The sequence below is a fragment of the Nannospalax galili genome, unplaced genomic scaffold, assembly GCF_000622305.1.
Source record: "Nannospalax galili isolate Female #2095 unplaced genomic scaffold, S.galili_v1.0 scaffold83, whole genome shotgun sequence".
NCBI classification, from domain to species: Eukaryota; Metazoa; Chordata; class Mammalia; order Rodentia; family Spalacidae; genus Nannospalax; species Nannospalax galili.
Genome location: NW_008352659.1, coordinates 3,348,752 through 3,363,789, shown reverse-complemented (window position 1 = coordinate 3,363,789; position 15,038 = coordinate 3,348,752).

Genomic DNA, 15,038 nt, shown 5'->3' with positions numbered 1-15,038 from the left:
GCTCTCCAGAGAAAAGGTCTTCCAAGCCAAGCTTGTCACCCACTTAAATCCTGAAATTCATTCATTTACCCCCTCTGTCCAACCCACCATACCCACATATACATATGCACACTCCCACATTAACACATACATATACCACACACACAACACTCACACAAAAACTATGCCTCAGGTGCTTAACCACTGAGCATCTCCTGTGCTATCTTCTCAACCCTGGGCTTCTTATTTTCTTTTCAAAGAACCAACTCTTCCATTAATTACTTTTTGTTGTTGTTGTTTTATTAATTTCTGCCCTGATTTTAATTATATCTTTCCAACTACTGCTTTTGAGTTTGGCTTGTCCTTGCTTTTCTTTCGTGTGTGTTGTGTGTTATTGCTCCTGTGTATCAGTGCACACCTATGCATGTGCACAGAGGCCAGAGAATGATGTTGGATGTCCTGCTTGCTCTATCACTCTGCACTTTATTCCTTTGAGACAGGGTCTCTCCCCTAAATCTAGAGCTAGGCTAGTGGCCAACAAGCCCCAGTGACTTCCTATCTCTTCCCCCTACAGACTTGGGGTAAGCACATGTGGTTACGGCTGGCTCTGAAACATGGGTGCTGGGATCTGAACTCAGGTCCTCATGGTTGTGCACCAAGTGCTCTTATCCACTGAGCCATGTCTCTAGTATTTCTTGTTTTTCTCCGGTGCTAGTGCATTGTTATTTATTTAGAATATCTCTGATTTTTTTAAATTTATTTTGTGTATATAAGTGCACCTGTGCATGAAAGGTTTGCAGAGGCCAGAAGAGGGCATCCAATCACCTGGAACTGAAGTTACCAGTTGTTAGCTACCCTGTGGGTGCCGGAAACTGAACCCAGATCCTCTGCAAGAGCAACCAGTGCTCTTAACCACTAAGCCATCTCTCCAGGCCTGATTTTTTAATATAGGCATTCATTTATAGTTATAAACTTCCCTCTTACGACTGCTTTTGTTCTATCCCATAGGTTTTGGGGTTTGTTTGTTTTTTTTCATTTCCATTTGATTCTAAGAACTTTTGTATTTCCTTCTTGATTTCTTCAATGACACATCATTATTCAATATTTAATCTCAGTATTTTCTGTAGTTTCTCATTTCTAGTTTTATTTCATTGTTGTCAGGCAGAATACAAGAATTTATTTCCATTTTCTTTTGACATATTCTATCTTAGAGAAATGTATTCTGTAGTGTTTGGATGCAATGTTATATAGATGTGTTGGGTACATTTCATCTATAATGTTGTTTAACTCATGTTTCTGTTTATTTTTGGATGGTATGACCTGCATATTGGTGAGAGTAGGGTGCTAGATTCATCAACTGTTATTGTGGTAGGTTTAATCTGTACCCTCATGGTGGCTAACAACCATCTATAACTCCAGTTCCAGGGGATACAATTCTCTCTTTTGGGTTCCATGGGTATTGGACAACACAGATGCACTTACATAATTGCACACAAAACATAAAACTCATACACATAAAATTAATTAATGAATTAATTAATTTTAAAGGAGGCTGCTCACTAAGAAAATCTGCAAGTAGAGTTGGAAGAGGTAGCCAAACCAACAGATGCACAAATTACAACAAAGGAACATGAAAAATATGAAAAATCAAGGCAAAATGACTCCCTTCTCCAGATGCTCTGGTATAGAAGTATAGAATCTAGAGATACCCAAATATGTAAAATGCTAGACAATTTTAAAAGTGTACTAGTAAAAATATCAGTAACTTCAAAGAAAATACAAAAAAAGCAGATAAATGAGGTAAGGAAATCAATTCAGGACCTACAGAATAGAGCCAGCAACACAGATGAGATTATCTCCTGCGTTTTAGAAAGAAAAAATTAGCAATATGAATAGAAAAAAGTCAAGACCACGGAAGAAAAAAATAAGAAAATAAAGACCCTAAACAAGAGACCAAACCTGAGAGCCCACAGGGTAGAGATGCGAACTCCAAAAGCAGAAAAACTGTATTCAATTAAATTACTGCATAAATTTTCACAAATCTAGAGCAAGATGGACCTCTAAACACAAGAGGCATTTAGAGCCCTAAATAGACATGACTGGAGAATAATTTATCCACGGCATATCCAAAATGTTGAAAATACAAAAAAAATTAAAAGCTATAAGAGAGGGGGCTGGAGATGTAGCTCAGTGCCTAGCGCATGCAAACCCAGGGTCCCATCCACACCCAGGGTAGGAAAAATCCAAGGGCAGGATGTCAACTTTCTTACAAAGACAGAAACATCAGAATAACAAGAGATCTCTAGTCAGCAACCCTGAAATCCAAGAAAGAATAAAATGATATATTCAAGTTCTGAAAATGAATTAACTGCCAATCAAGAGTGCTATACCCAGCAAAGCTATCTTTTAAAATGAAGGGAGAAATAAGAGTATTTCAAGATAAGTACAAACTAAGGCAGTTCATGACCACCAAGCCAGCACTGCAGAAGACACAGAGAAGGAAGAAAGTAAGTCTATAATAACAGCACAGGAAAGATGTATGAGGAAAAGGTGAACAAAAAAGAGCAAGGAAGAATCCATCATGTCCCACACAGCAGAGCACCCGGTTCCTGGTACTAATGGGGAGAAGAGAAAAAAAAGGAAAACAATAACAACAACAAAAACCAAGAATTCAGCCAACCAGAAACAACCAAAAAAATTACAGGTGTTAACCTCTCTCAATAAAAACATTTCAATAAAGGCCTCAACTCACCAATAAAAAGATGAAGACTAACAGACTGGATTTAAAAAAAAAAATACAATGATCCGTTGCTTTCAAAGAACACATCTCACTAGAAATGACAACCATAGAGTGAGAGTCAAAGGATGGAAGTCAATATATGAATCAAATGAAAGCTGAAAAGAAGCTGATTTAGCCATCCTGATCTCTGATAAGACTTTAAAATAAGACATGACTATAAATATAAATGCATTAAACATCAGAGTTTCCAATTTCATAAAATAAACACTAACAGGCATAAAAACTCAGATAGGCACTGATACAACATTAACACCCCATTCTCATCTTTATATGGCCATCCAGGGGCTGGAGACATGGCTCAGCAGGTAAGAGCATGTACTGCTCTTGCAGAGAACCTGAGTTCAATTACCAGCACCCATGTTGAACAGCTCACAATTACCTGTTAACTCCAGCTACAGGAGGCTTCACTCTTGTGTACACATCCACACATAGACATGCATACACAGACATAATTAAAAATAAAATAATGAGGCTAGAGAGTTGGCTCAAAAGTTAAGAGCACCTGCTGCTCTTGTAGAGGACCAGGGTTCAGTTCCCAGCACTGACATGGCAGCTAACAACTCCAGTTCCAGGGGTTCCAAAGCCCTCTTCTGGTCTCTGCAGGCACTGAATACACAAATAAATAAAATGCCTAAGTATAAACCTAACCCAGGAAGTGAAAGACCTCTACAATGAAAATTTTAAGACACTGAAGGAAGAAATTGAAGAAGACCATAGAAGATGGGAAGAACTTCTATGCTCACTGACTGGCAGAATTAATATTGTGAAAATAGATATATTACCAAAAGTGATATAAAGATTCAATGTGATCCCCATCAAAATTCCAATGACATTTCTCCACAGAACTAGAAAAAAATCCAAATATCCACATGGAAGCTAAAATGCACCAAACAAACAAACTTTGAATAGTCAAAGCAATCCTAAGCTGAAAGGCATCACAGTATCAGATCTCAAGTTATACTACAGAGCTATAGAACACAAACAGCATGGTATTGGCATAAAATATAAATAGATCAACGAATAGAGGACCCAGAAATAATTTCACACAGGTATGACCACCTAATCTTTTTTTTCTTAAAGATCAAGTTAATTCCTATATTCTTTTGAAGATTTATTATATTTTATGTGTTTCTGTGGGTGCCAGTGGAGACTAGAAGGGAGTGTTGAACCCCTTAGAGCTGGAGATACAGGCATCTGTAAGCGACTTGATGTGGGTGCTGAGATGCAAACTCCAGTCCTTTTATAGAGCAATAATGCTCTTAACTGCTGAGCCATCTTCCCAACATGAGCCATTTAAATCTTTGACAAAGGTATCAAAAATATTCATCAGGGAAAGAAAATTGCTTCTTCAAAAAATGGTGCTGGGGAAAATTGGATATCCCATGTAAAAGAATGAAACTAAATCCTTATCTCTCACCCTTTACAAAAATCAATTCAAAAATCAATCAAAGACCTTGATGTAAAACCTGAAAATTGGAAAGTGCTGGAGGAAAATAAGCAGAGACAGACCTAGGCAAGGACTTTCTGAACAGGATTCTTATGGCACAGGAAATAATTCCAAGAATTAGCAAATGGCGCTGCATGAACTCAAAAGGCCATGCACAATCAAAGAAACACTTACCAGAGAGAAACAACAGCCAACAAAACAAGAGAAAAGTGTTGGGGGACCCTGCTGCTAAGGTTGTAGTCCTCCATGTCTGGATAGCTCTAAGAGGCTTGGCGCTATATGGAAAATTCTTATGGCACAGGAAATAATTCCAAGAATTAGCAAATGGCGCTGCATGAACTCAAAAGGCCATGCACAATCAAAGAAACACTTACCAGAGAGAAACAACAGCCAACAAAACAAGAGAAAAGTGTTGGGGGACCCTGCTGCTAAGGTTGTAGTCCTCCATGTCTGGATAGCTCTAAGAGGCTTGGCGCTATATGGAAAGACTCCCTTTCTCAGTGGGGGCCTCCTGTCTGACTTATTTGGAAAGGGCCTCCAAGCACAGATGCCTGGACTTATTTGGAACATGTCCTTTGGCATAGTTACCTGCAATAAAACTGCTCCCAGGTTTTTTCTATATGATAATTAGTCATTGCCCTATAGTCAGATGACAGGATCCCCCTACCACATGTAAATAAAGCATACTATGAGCACGTATCAGCTGAAGCTTTGGCTGCTGCCTCCACACTATATTTTCCCTAACCCCCACTGAATAAACAGAGCTGTATCACTGAATCTGACTCCCTGGAAAGTCTTTTCTGTTGCACTCACTGGCCGTCCTGAACTTGCTCATTGCTTCTGCTTCCTTTGTCCTCATGGATTGGTGGCCAACGACCCACGACGGGAGGGAGAGACCCACAGCTGGCGCCTGCACGTGAGGCTCTTGGAACACGTGGAGTTTGTGAGTACCCCCTCTCTCCAAAAGGGTAGCGGCAGCTTTGCCTTAGCCATCCCAGGCTTGAGGATCGGCAGTCTCCTCTTTTTCCTCCTTTTATTTTCAATCTGAGTCTTCAGGTGAGACTGTTAAAGACGAAGGAGCAATTGAGGCTTTCTGATCAGGGCTACCCTCTGATGTTAGCCAAAGGCTCTTAGCCCTCTGAATGGACCACAACTGCCCGCCCAGGTGTAGGCAAGACCCCCTATCTATACATCTTTCTAATACAAAAGCCGGTAATGCAACAATCAGTTAATTGCTCTTAGAGCTGGTCGCCAGATCTCTTAAATTTGCGGGCAGGCTTGTACTGTGGACTATGTGGAATCCCCTGAGGTTTGATCCTAGTCATGTTCCCCTAGGAATCAGCATTTCACCCCCTCTTTCCTTTTCTATCTTGAACAACACCCCTAGAAATATAAAATCCCCAAAGTTCTAAGAGATTTTCACACAAGCTTTGAATTTAACTTCTAAAATAACAAACTTCCTTAATCTGTTTTGTTATCTCACCCCCAGGGCACTCAAGCTCAAGCTAAATTAGTTAGGTGAGAATTTAAATTGACCTGCCCCAGACAAAAAGGCATTCAGGCTCCAAGTGCCCCATAATGTAAACAAAAATGAAGGATTTAAAGCGGTGGGTGGCCATGGAGCACTTAAAGAATTTAAGGCAGCTTGCACCATAGACAAATAGAAAAAATATTTTAAAAGCCATTTTTTCCACAAACTTTTTCTTGGGGAAGGGGCTCATCACAGAGGACCACCCCACGTGGAGGGCTTTCTCCTGTAGTCCTCCATGCCCCCACAGGATTTCTGGTGAGAACTTAAATTGACCTTCCCTGTGAGAAAAAAGGAGGGGCAGGGGGGGAGTCTCTCTCTCTCTCTCTCCTTGCTTTACTTTCAGTTACCTCCTTTGCAACGGTCTGGATACGGTTTGCGGGCAACTGAAGCCTCTTGGTTGGTGCAACTCCCCGATATTGGCCAAAGGCCTCCTACCCTCTTTCTGGACCCCAACAGCCCAACTGGGTGTAGGCAGTAATCTTTACAACTATCATAAAAATCTCGTAACGCAGCAACCAGTTAAAAGTCACAAGGACGGTTGCCAGTTTCTTAAATCCGCAGCTAGGCTCATGTCTGTCAAAACATCTCAATCCCCCGGTGGCAGGCTGCCTTGGGAACGTTGAACACCACTGACAACACTTCCTTTCTTTTCTATAATGGGGAATTCAGCATCACGCCAAAAAATCCTCCAAAGTCGCTCCCTTAGAGCCCTGCTTAAATCAAGAGGACTTAAGATTTCCCAAAAGGAAGATTCAAAATTTTGGAATGAAGTATTTCAATTTGCACCCTGGATCCTGTGGGCAGACATTTCCGACCCAGAGGTCTGGATCCATCTGGCTTGTAAAAAGGAAATCCAAGAAAGGCACCATTTTCCCCTTTCCTTCCTTCCCGTAATAGCTGCCATCCGACAATGCTTAGGAAACCCACCTAAGGCTGAGAAGGATTTACTAGACAAAAAACAAACAGGATAATAAAGGGGAGGGTTCAAATAAAGAAAAAGACTCTAAAGATTGCCCAACAGCAGATTCGACAGCCCTAAAAAATAAAGAAAAAAATCCTGAAGATTGCATGGTAACAGATTCAACAGCCCAAAAAATAAAAATTGACCAAGTCAGACAAAAACCACCCATCAACAAAAATAACCTTTACCCCCCTCTTCCCTATAAATCCTCATGGACTGAGGAAAACACAGACCCAGATGTTAAAACCCAGACTTCAAAAACTTCTGAAGATTCGCAGATAAATCCCCCACCCTTTTCACCGCCAGTGCCACCATCTGTGGCACCACCCCCCACAGCTATTGAACAGCTCTGTAATCTCAGGGATAACAGGAGTTATTGCCCCCAGGATTCTCAGCCACAATGGCCTCAGGACCCAAAAACCCCACCTGTAGAAGCTTTCCCCATTAACCTACAAATAACAAGACAATGTCCACTGGCTTGGTACCCCTCCTGGCAGCAGACTTAAAAGAACTACACCAAGCTGTCTGTGAGTATGGGATCCATGTTCCATGGACTAAATCTATACTACAAACCTTTAATACTAACCTCCTAACCCCCCAGGACTGGAGAGATATCTGTAGATCCACCATCCCCAGTCCATTATTTGTACAATGGGAGGCTTTATTTAGAGATGAATGCCTGATGCAGGTTAAATAGAATGACATACATAATCAACAACCAAGACCTCAACAAGGACAAGACCCACCACCTGGATTTATAGATTGGAATTATGACCAACTGTTCGGTCAGGGAAATTTTTGCACAGGAATCCAGCAGGCTGTAATTCCCGCTGGCTGTTTTGAACAGGTCTGCTTATGTGCACTACAGGCCTGGGACTGCCTAACCCCCTTGTCCACAGGGCCTGGAGAGACCTCTTCATTAACCTTCCTAAAGCAGAAACCAACTGAAACCCAGACTTTATACTAAGAGTACAGGCCAGCTTAGATAGAAAAATAACAGACCCTACAGCCAAAGCAATGCTTTTAAACAACCTTGTCTGGGAAGGGATGACCCGTGAGCACAGACAAGCATGCCAGGAACTAAAAACTGAACATTATGACAAATGGATTGTGGCCACCCATGACATTGGGATTGCCACATACCAGGCCTCCTCCCTTGCCCAGGCCTTTGTGGCTGCAACCCAACCCAACTCAAAATGTTTAAATGTGAAGAAACCAGACACTGGAAAGAAAATTGCCCAAAAAACAGTTCGGCTGCCATTGGACCCCCCAAAACCCTCTGTCCTCGCTGTAAAGGGGGCTTTCAGTGGAAAAGAGATGGTAAATCTAAATATGACAGAGATGGCAAAATTTTGCCACCTTCAAACTCCTTTTGGGGCAATCCTCAGCCCCACTAACAAGAGAGAAGCCACAAACATTATTGGTAACCAGTATTACAGAAGGTACCCATCCAAAATTAACCATAAAAATAGACAATAAACCGTTCAAATGCCTCCTTGACACTGAGGCTGAGAAAACCATCTTAAGGCACTCTGAGGTTCCCCCACACTGGAAGTTAATACCAGGACCTCAACTGATGGGAGTAGAAGGCCCCTCTCGAGCATTCATCACTAAAAACTTCTATAAATGGGAGGATCCTGATGGAGAGGTCGGCACGATAAAACCCCGATTGCAGATATAGCCACAAATCTCATAGGATGAGATATCCTGGAAGACCTCAATGTAGTTCTTGACAGTGGATCTGAAGGAGAATGCCTTCAAATAGATGATCATATGAGGTTCCTAAAACAAAAGAACCCCCAATCCTAATGGCCACTGTTGATTACCAGACTCCCTGCCTCGACTGGATCACCAAAGAACCAGTCTGAGTAGAACAGTGGCCATTACCCAGGGAGAAATTACACATTTTACAACAACTTGTAAAAGAACAGTTACAGCTGGGTCACATAGGCCCTCTAGGACCCCATGGACACCCTGGTCTTTGTAATAAAGAAAAAGACAGGGGCATGGCAACTGCTACAAGACCTCAGAGCCATAAACAAAACCATGAAAATATGGGGATCACCCCAAAGAGACCTGCCCATGATCTCTGCCATCCCCCTTAATACTCCCCTGTTAGTCCTAGATGTAAAAGACTGCTTCTTCTCCATCCGTTTACACGATAATGATTGCCAACATTTTGCCTTCTCAATTCCAAAAATTAACAATTCTGGGCCAGCCAATCAGTATGAATGGAAAGTTCTGCCACAAGGCATGGCAAATAGCCCTACAATATGCCAGGAGGCTGTTGCTAATGCACTAGCACCCCTCTTTAAAAGGGGCTGCATGTTTATCATTATATGGATAACCTCTTGGTCTGGCAAGATGAGGATTCCTCTCTAAAAGACTTAAAAGATGCTATGATAAACACCCTAGAGGCAAAAGGTTTTGTAATAGCAAGAAATAAATTACAATCTGTCCCCCCCACTACCTTCCTAGGGACTGAAATAACACCCACCGCTGTTAGGCCCCTCAAACCTGTCCTCCATCCCCTTACCTTTAATTCCCTTCAGAGCTTTTTAGGCAACATTAATTGCCTAGGGCCCTGGCTTCCCATCCCCACAAGTCAATTACAGCCACTCTTTGATCTCTTAAAGGGAGACAAAAACCCAGCCTCCAGATGGTATCTAAACCCAGATGCCAAAAAGGCTCTCCAAATAATTAACAACCACTTCCAAAAGGCAACACTAGCCAGATATGACCCCAAGGTGCCGGTTCAATTCTTAATTTTTAACTCCTCCCCCACCATGGTGGGAGCAATTCATCAGCCACGGGGAGTACTAGAATGGCTTCACACACCAGTAAGGGGTGCTCCTAGCTTCCTTACAGAAGTAGACACCCTTGCAGCTATGATTTGTCAAGGAAGAGAAAGAACCCTATAGATTATAGGGAAAGAACCTGATACCCTCATTATCCCCTTCCCATTATCGGATATGCAATGGCTTTTAAAGCATCATTCCTCTTTTTCAATTAGCTTAATAGGCTTCCCGGGACAGATTGATAATCACTATCCCAAAGATAAATGGATGTCAGTTATTCCAGTATTTTGCTGGCTCCCACCTCGGCTCTTCTGCCACAAACCCATAAAAACTATTACAGCCTTTACAGATGGGGAAAAAAGGAGGTGGCATTGGTCATATATGACTCCCCTAATGACCCCCCCTATGATATATTTTCAACCTCTATCTGATAAATCTCCACAATGTAAAGAGTTTTTGCCATTTATATGGCTGTTGCTAAGACTGATAAACCCTTCAACCTTTATTCTGACAACATTCTGACATAAATTCTGTTAATTTACTCCCATGGCTAGGTTGCTCCTTTGTCAAAATAGATGGCAATCCCCCTCACCCCTGCTAATTAAAATTTCTATACTCCTACAAAAACGGGTGGCTCCGTTATTTGTCCAGCATATCAGGTCCCACTCCTCCCTCCCAGGTCCTCTTACCGAAGGAAATGCCATAGCAGATGAGGTAGCCACCACTGGAACATTCTCTGCAAGCATAACAGATGCCCAGCACCTCCACCATGCCACCCACATTAATTTACGAGGGCTCCATCTCAGATTCCCCCACATTCCCCTCAAACAACTTAAACGCATTGTTAAAACTTGCTCTTCCTGTGCATCAATAATACATACCCCTGCTATACAACAAATGCGCACCAATCCTTGGGGGCTAAAATCTAACACCCTCTGGCAAGTTGATGTAACCCATGTCCCCCAGTTCGGCAGACAAAAATATGTATTTGCAATTGTAGACACTCCAACTTCCTTTGGGCTACTGCCCAAACTGGTGAAAATTCAAAAAATCTAATAAATCACATGCTCTCATCCTTTGCCATCATGGGCCTCCCTGCACAACTAAAGATGGATAACGGCCCAGCATTTAACAGCTCCCGTTTAAAATATTTTGTGAAGCCTGAAAAATCACCCATCACACTGGCATCCCATATAACTCAGAAGGACAAGCTACTGTGGAAAGGTCACATAAAACCTTAAAATACCAACTACAAAGACAGGCTCAAACAACGTATTCTCCCAACATTCAATTAACATTAGCCTTGTTTACCCTTAATGTACTCAATGTATATCGAGGGTCTGATGCTCCCCCCATCACCTGACACTGGGCCCAGACACACCCTATACCACCCATCATGGTTAGATGGAGAGAGCCCCTTGATGGAATCTGGAAAGGACCAGATCCATTACTGACCACAGGGAGAGGATTTGCTTGTGTTTTTCCACAGGATCAACCAAAGCCTATCTGGGTTCCAGCCAGAAATGTCCAGCACCTCCCCACCCACAAAAAAGATGGCTTGCACGACCCTGTTGGAGACAAAGAAAAGGAAGAAGAGGAAACAAACGACACCCAAAACCACACCGGATCACATGGAAAGACCATGATCTGGTGGAGACTGCTCGTTGCAGATGCCAATCCCCCCAGCTTCTTTCTTCTGTCATTCTCATGGCTGTTTTTACCCTGCTTAACACCAATGCTTCAGCGCCCCCCCCCCCCCCAGAATACTATGCTCTGGAGATTTTATGTCAGGGAAGCATTTCAAGGAAAAAAAATCAAATAATCGGAACAACAGACTGACCCCTAGTGGGCTGTCAAAAACCCGTAGAAATCATAATATACTGTCATGCCACCTCCAGTGGAGCCCACATGAGGAACTCTCTGTGGGTCGAGGCTGAGGAAACTTCAAAGGAAGAATGCTTCCTGGAGACGGCTGTGTTAAAAGAGCATGCTGTGTCCTTGGCTGTTCTGCTTTAGTTCCTGTCTTCATTGCTGTCTTCATTCCTGTTCTTTCCTCATGGAGGAACTGCTTTGTACCTACTCAGGTCATTAGGCCCACCTGAAGAGAGACTAGATATGGATGATTTCCTGGTAACTCAGTTTCCCGATATTAGACTTCCTCCAAATGCTCCTTTCTTGTTTTAAGCAATAAGTAAAGTAGCTAAGAATAGGCAACCTTGGAAAATTCTAGATAAGTTACAGCAAGAAGAATTATTTGTAAATAATCCCCCTGCTTCAGTCCCTAGAGTTGACTCAAGGAGATCAAAGGGATACTGAAAGAAGATTGCTGCCTACAGTTAAGACAGACTTAGGAATTGCCTACGAGTAAGGGAGAGGTAGGCTATGGCATCCCCTTAAGGGAAAAGAGAGCATATTCAGAATCCCCGAGCCCACTGATGAACCACTTCCTCATACAAGAGTTTATAAAAGAAATAATAGATGGATAAATATTCAAGGAAGGAAAGTTTTATGGTATTCATTTTAGTTTATGGATAGGTTAGCTAGATCTAGACCACCTTGGTGCCTTTACCACAAGTCAGCAGCAAAGCATACTTGAATAATTACAGGCAGTATAAGAAACATGGAAAGAAAGAATAGAAAAATAAGGATTAGAGAAACAAGCCTTTAAAGTTATATGGAGTTATTATAACTTCACTGACCTAGTCATTGGCCTCGGCCACCGAAAGTAAAATAAAAGTAAATAAAAGTAAAATAAAATTAAAAAAACAAAACCATAAAATTACCAACCATGAAGTTTATAAGTAGCTGATGTTGCCAAACCACTAAGGGAAAAGGACAAATAGTCTAAGTGCCTGATTAATTAGATAAGAACACTGTACATGGTACTGTATTGCTTTGATTTTGAATTGCATTTCTAAGAAAATGATTAACCATGAAATCAACCTAATGCTTGCACAGTCCTGTTCTGTAACTTGTATAAAATCTGATGCTCCACTTTAGAAAACTGCATTCAGATCATCAACCATCTCTTGTGTTGTGTCTGTTTGTCACTCGCCGAATCCTTGCCCACTCTCTGATTCCCTGTTCCCGTCGGACTGAGTGCTCCAGTCTGGGCTGGTCCATCGCAATATACCCAAATGCTAGCAGATACAAAACTAATGAGTATGTTTGCTTTCCTTTCTGTCAGACAGATCCATCATGCCTCAAGGAAGTTGATACCTATGGGGGCTGCTGCTATTTCAATCCCTGTAGGTCGGAACTAGGATTAAATGGGGGATATCGGGGTATAACAGGACAGGAAAGACCCATCTACCTAAAAGATAATAAGTATCTCTATGGGAACCATGACTATTCCCTAATATATGGTGCAGATCCATGGGACGATCGCTGGCGTGCCGGAGTAACGGGAAAGTTCTACCCAGGTACATTCTCTAGCTACCCTACAGCTGACTTTCATATCTCTCGATAGCTTGTACCTTCAGCTAAGCCCATGCTAACTCATCATAATATTATTCTACAGGAAAAACAGAGGACCAGATAAGATCAACTACATCCTGGAACCAATACATTCAATATGTTGCTAACTTTCTTCCCTTCACCACCCACCCTAACACCTGTTTCTTTTGTGCATCCAGCAATAGACATTTGCTGACAACAGTACCAGTTAATACCACCCTTCTTTACCCAGAAACAAAAAAAGATTTCACCAACTTTCATCTGATGGATATTCCCTTAACAACTGGCTAACCAATTTGCATTTCCAGCAAGAATAAGCCTATTCATTACAAATGCCTCACTAACATTACTGTCTCCAGGACAGTGTGCATTGCCCCTCCTCTTTTTCTATGGTGCAAAGGAAAAGCCCAACACTGTGTTAACTCCTCTTTGTCCACCTTTTGTGTACCCGTAATGATTACACCCCAGGTGTACCTATTTGAGGAAGAAGAAGCTACCCTCCTCCTTCTCACCCACCAGAGGAGAGAAATCTTCATCCCCCTGCTAGTGGGACTCAGACTCGCCCTCTCCCTGGGTGCCGGAGGCACTGTGACTGCTGCTATTGTACAAACCCATCACCTGGCAGGAGACTTTCGAGACAAGCTTGACCAGGCAATGGCATCCACAACTGACAGCCTTGAGTCTCTCCAACGACAAATGAACTTTCTTGCCGGGATTGTGCTCCAGAACAGAAGAGCACTAGACTTAATAACTGTTGAACATGGGGGGATATGTATAGTATTGGGAGAGGAATGCTGTTTTTTTGTAAATGAATCAAGTGTTGTTGAGACCAATGTTAATACTCTCAAAAAACTTCATAACAATCTATTTTCAAGATTTCAACCCACCAAACAATTAGGTTGGTTTAGTAACCCCTTGTTTTCATAGCTCCTACCCTTTGTTAGCTCCCTGATCGTGCTGTGTGTCATTTTGATGCTTGCTCCCTGTTCCATACAATTTCTTCGCTGACAAATTACTACCATTGCAAAAATTACTACCAATTAGGTCATGGTCCATTATCAAACTTTGGATTCTCCCAAGATAGATAAGTTGGCTCTTAAAGCTTATGATGACACTTCTCCATTGTAAAACAAAACAGGGGGAGATGTTGGGGGACCCTGCTGCTAAGGTTGTAGTCCTCCATGTCTGGATAGCTCTAAGAGGCTTGGCGCTATATGGAAGGACTCCCTTTCTCAGCGGGGGCCTCCTGTTCTCTGCCTGACTTACCTGCAAAGTGCCACCAAGCACAGATGCCTGACTTTATTTGGAACATGACCTTTGGCATAGTTACCTGCAATAAAACTGCTCCCAGGTTTTTTCTATATGATAATTAGGCATTGCCCTATAGTTGGATGATAGGATCGCCCTACCACATGTAAATAAAGCATACTATGAGCACGTATCAGCTGAAGCTTTGGCTGCTGCCTCCACACTATATTTTCCCTAACCCTCACTGAATAAACGGAGCTGTATCACTGAATCTGACTCCCCGGAAAGTCTTTTCTGTTGTGCTCACTGGCCATCCTGAACCTGTTTGTCATTTCTGCTCCCTTTGTCCTCATGGATTGGCGGCCAACGACCCACGAGGGGAGGGAGAGACCCACAGAAAAGTCTTCGCCAGCTCTGTGTCTGACACAATATGTAAAAAATAAGTCATCCAAGAAATGAGCTCATGAATTGAATAAACGATTCTCAAAAGGAGAAACATAAATGGCCAACAAATGTTTGAAAAAAAATGCACAACATCCTTAGTCACCGGCCAACCCATCTCACTCCAGCCAGAATGGCTACCATCAAAACAAACAAAAACCAACAAGGCTGATGAGGATATGGGGAAAGAGAAACATTTATGCACTGCTGGTGGGGGTGTAAACTGGTGCAGCCACTACGGAAATCAATGAGGAGGCTCCCCACTAAACTGAAAATAGAATTGGTATATGATCCAGCTTTTCTACTCCAGGGCATATATCCAAAACAGAAAGTCAGCATATCACAGAGATACTTGTTGGACTATTTACAATAGCTCA